The sequence below is a fragment of the Vicia villosa genome, unplaced genomic scaffold, assembly GCF_029867415.1.
Source record: "Vicia villosa cultivar HV-30 ecotype Madison, WI unplaced genomic scaffold, Vvil1.0 ctg.003104F_1_1, whole genome shotgun sequence".
Taxonomy (NCBI): Eukaryota; Viridiplantae; Streptophyta; class Magnoliopsida; order Fabales; family Fabaceae; genus Vicia; species Vicia villosa.
The window spans coordinates 141989-147059 of record NW_026706113.1 but is presented as its reverse complement, the minus strand read 5'-3'; positions in this window follow the sequence as shown (position 1 = coordinate 147059).

Sequence of the window (5071 nt, the reverse complement as noted above, 5' to 3'; positions counted from 1 at the left end):
AGCAATTTTCAACACAATTATTAAATAAAAATCAAGCATAGGATAATTCCTCTTTGATTCATCAAGTTACAAATGCAATGTTCAATCCTTCCATTGCAGTACCAACCCTTTTTGGCAAATCCTTCCATCTCCATTACCTACAAGTCTTGTAAGAAACGAATAGAGTACCATATAATTGTAACATTGTAACAAGTTCTCTAATTTTTAAGCTCTCTATTACTATACCACTCAATAATGAATAGCAATTGTTAGCATAACTTTGAATTTAATCATCAATAAATCCCTAAAAAAGGATTCCAATCAAACTATATTTAGATCACTGATCAGTAGTAATATCCTACCAAATTAACCAAACATTGTAACCACATTCTCATTCCACTTTTGATTAATCAATCATATTGAAAATGAGAAGTGATAAATATAGTATGGGAGGTCACATTTCGCGCCATGTCTTGTTATTAACAAAGATACAAAGCTACTAACTCCCACCAGTATAATTTTTATTAAAGTATATGATTTCAATAAAGCACAACAAATCAACAAAAAACATAATCACTCAAAATAACTTATAGCTAGATGACTCCTCTTGCTCTAAGACTTTGTCTGTTAAAATAAAAAACAAACAACAATATCAGAAAACAAAAATTTATTTAGGATGGACGGATGGTTCTTGATAGTGTATGAAAGCCTCTTTACCTTATAGTCAAAAAGAAAAATGATCAATGAGTGATCAATATCAGAATGACAATCTAACATTTGAAGTCTTCGTCAATTTTAAATCAATTTGAGAATAATGGTGTCTTCATGAATCTAAAAATAATAGAAACATGATTATACAAACATTGGTTAATGAAATTAAAATAATCACACAATCATATCTTTTAGATCATGTTAAACACTCAAAATTCATTATAAAAATTTGAATACAAAGAGTTTAAAATAAACAAGTAGGATGTGAGAACACTTTTAATATAAACTGTTGTAATCAGTGAATAGAACCATCATATCATTAACATCTTTACAGCACCAACATAAAAATAAACAAGTATGTCCATATTTTAGAACAGATCATGAAAATTGTTTACAGATTTAGAAAGAAAATATCATAGTTAACAATTATAGTCCTGTTTAAAACAAACCTATTCCAAGATATATGTTTCTCATTTGTATCTCCTTGGCTGCTGTTTAGTCCTGCTCCATCTGTTAAAATAAAAACAACAAAAGTTAAAAATGGTTTAAATAAATGCTATCAAAAAGCACAGCTCCATAGAAACTAATGTTTCATCACCGAACCTTGTATCTTTGCTGGTAACATGAAAATGGATATGTCGATAACATGAAATAAAATCCAAAAACAAGCAAATAAATAATTAGAAGGATGCAAACAAAACTTATAAGAACCGATAAATATAGAAACTAAAATCTACAAAACTCTAAAACAATAAGAATACACTAATCTTGAAAACAACCAGAAAAAAAGTAAATATTGAATAAGATGAGTGAATTAGTATCGTTTCTCTTTAAAATTATTCGTAGAGACAGGTTGTGATGGTGGATGGTTATGAATGTTGACGGTGGTGTGGGTTGAGGGGATGGATGAAGGTGAAGGAGTGTAACCGGCGGCGGCGGAGTTGTTAGGGTTTGGAGGTGAGGAAAGAACGAGCGAGAGGAGAGAGAGAGGGAGTAATAAAAGTGAAAGATAGTGGAATGCAACCTAACTTCTAAAAACCTAATGTTAAAATGTTATCTTTTGTTGTTATTATTGGGCGGGTTAGGGTACCTGTGGTTCACTTTTCTTAACCCAGACCCGCCCATGCCAAACCAAACAAACCCATTTTTTTGGCCCGCTAAACCGCTGGCCCAATTGAACCCGCCCAAAACCTTGATTTTTTTCGGTTTATTGCGGTTTGGGCTGGGTCATGGTTTTTTGTCCAGCCCTAGAAATGAGCCTATGAGCAATTTTATGAGCTTTTTATTGAATATAGAGCTGTAAGAAAAAAGTGTACAGTTTGCATGCTTTTTTGCCTTTTTGAATGTTACATGAATTGAAGATTTTAGTTGTGTGTTTAATTGATGTTTATTTTTAAAGGACAACTTCATATATTAGCACATTGGAAAAAAAAACTATATTATTTCTTTCAAGTACTATTAAGTGGTTTTTTAGGATCTTTATTTCGCAATGACATATTTAGTAAATAAACTAAATTATTACAATATTGTTATATGTTGTATATTTTTGGGCCAATATTTGTGCTTGTTAGATTTTTGAGTGATTTTGTATTTTGCATGTAGAATATTACACATCATAAGATTCATTTATATGAAATTTCTTCTTTAAAACTCATTTCAATTATCTTTCATACATATTACTAAGATCCACTTAATTTATTTAACGATATCTTTAGTGACTCATAATCATGTTGTCATTTAACCTTTTTTCTCTCACTTGTGAGTGAGAAATCATTTAATTTTAAGAACAATAAAGGAACAATGCTTTTTATAATTTCCATTTTACTTAAACAACTAAAGCAACAATGTTTTTTTATTTTTAAATGTCAATTTCTATTTCTCTCACTGTCAATATCAATAAAATAACTATTTCATTTTAATTAACAAATATTTTTATTTGAAATATAAAATTCAAATTTTCAAATGTCAAAATTTCTATCTTTTTATGAGCCACTATTAGTCAAATACTTATTTTATTCTAATTAAGAATCGTCTTTATTTGAGATACAAAAATTTTATTTTTAAATGTCAAAATTAAATTTTTTTTATGGGTCACTGTTATACCCCAAAATTTGCCCACATCTTTTTTTAAGAAAACTTCAATCTGAAAATTAAGAGTTTCATATAAACATGGATTTTTATTTCAAATATCCTAAACATATGAAGTGCTTAAATTTCAGAATTTCTCTTACACAGTAACTTGGCTAACAGTGGAATTTATTCTTACGCAAACGCCAAATACTGTTTATTGCTTTACACATGCTATTTATTTATTTACAGATAAATAGTACTGACACAATTGGTACAGAGTTAAATCTTTTTGCAGGCGCAGAATCAGGAAACTCAGACTGAACAGTCAGTTGACAGCCAGACTGCAGACAGTACAATTCTCAGTGATTTGTACAATCAATCAAATCAATCATTCACAATTCAAATTTCCAAGATTTTTGTGTTAGAAGTCTTCTGAATATCACATGATTAGCAGAAACTCAACACTGCACAAAAATCAGGTACGCTTAACTGCCTCCTATACAGACAGTCCCTAATCAGGGTTTTTCTTGTTTTAACAGGAGCAACAAGTTTTGAGAGCTCAAATGGATTTCATATACATCCATACATCTCAAAGTACCATCATACAAATTTTCAAACTTCAATTCACTCAGACGCACCGTCAGCAGCTCAAACAGTCAACAAACGACCCGTTTGACCAAAAAAGTCAACTGACAGTCAAAAATGAAATTTTTTGTCAAAATCCATATTTTGTCAAAGGATTCAACATTTGATCATTGGATGATCACAATTCATCAAGGAAAGATCAAAAATCAACAAAACCCTAAGATTCAAAATTAGGGTTTTTGCCTGAAAAGTCAACTCAACTTTGACTGATCATAACTCTCTCATCCTTCATCCAAAAAATGTCAACCAAAGCTCATTTTGAAGGAAATTCAATTATCTTTCAAATGCAATTGATCCCATGGTCATAGCATTCACCATTTGAAAAATATGGCCAAAGACATTACAGGTCATTTTCAAAGTCAACAAAAAGACACTTTTTTCAAAAGGACACACAAGGAGAACCAAAAATCATTTTGACATGAGACCAAAGACATTGGTTAGAGGACTCTTTGAGGTTTCCAAAAAGTGCAAGATCTCCTTCATATGACAAAAATTGAAGGATTTACACCTTGTTGAAGTTGGCTAAATTTTGGGAAAATGCATGAAATCAACATTGCTCAAAAATGTTTTTTTTCCAAAAGATGCCAAGTTTTTGTGGTCCAAACATCTTTGCCATGTTACTATGGGCCTCCCACGACCAAGACAAAGCCCACATCTATATTATCCATTTTTGACATAATTTTATCTTATTTTAAGATTAAAATTAAAGGAAAATTGCATGGATAATTGGTGGCTTGATCTCCAAGCATGACTCACCTCCAAAGTCTTCATTTTTCTGCAGAAGATTGATGCCCAAGGCAAGAGCATTGAATAGAAGAAGACTTGGTCAACAATTCAAAGATTTTTAATATTTTAAAAATCAAATTTTCAACAAGAGCAATCAAAGCTTCTTGCTTCACTTCCAAGCAGCCTTTGGCTTATAAATAAGCTATTCTACTTCAGCAACAAGGAGACACACGAATGAGGGCAAGAGCATAGCTATCATTATCATAAAATTCTCCAAAAAATACATACACTTTGTAATTTTCAAATTCTATATTCCAAGCAATATTAATACAAACAAAGCTTTCCAATCATCTTCTCAAATCATATAGAGTAAGATTGAACTCCTAACATAGTCCCATGAGAGTCGTATAGTGAGCATAGTGTTCTTCATGTACATATGCACTTGACTTTCGTTTTCTTATATGCAATCAATTTCCATGTAAACTAACCATCCTAATATGTTCATAAGGTCCTATAGGAGTGATCTGGGCTTTAACATGAAAGTTACCACGTGAGAATCACCTCATGCCATTAACAAGTGCATATGAGTGTTCATACTTTAAACTCTTCGAACCCATGGCTACAGGCCTCAAACAAAGAAACTGACACCACCAATGAACTCAGGACATCATGTTTAGTGGATCTGGGTTGCCTTCTTTTGCTACTAATGCTTATCTTTGCAGGTTGATGAAGCTATTCAAAAGTTGCATTTTATCGTAAAAATAGGGGAGGTTTAAAACCCCCGCTATTTGTATACAAAAACGTGAGGTCTGGAGGTTGAAGACGACCACGCGTCCCAGCGTGGTTCGTCAGTCAACCGGTCGTTGTCCACGCAAGAAAGAGGTGGGGCCAGTCTGACTTTGGTCTCCCCACCAATTCAATACATGCAATCCCATCATTA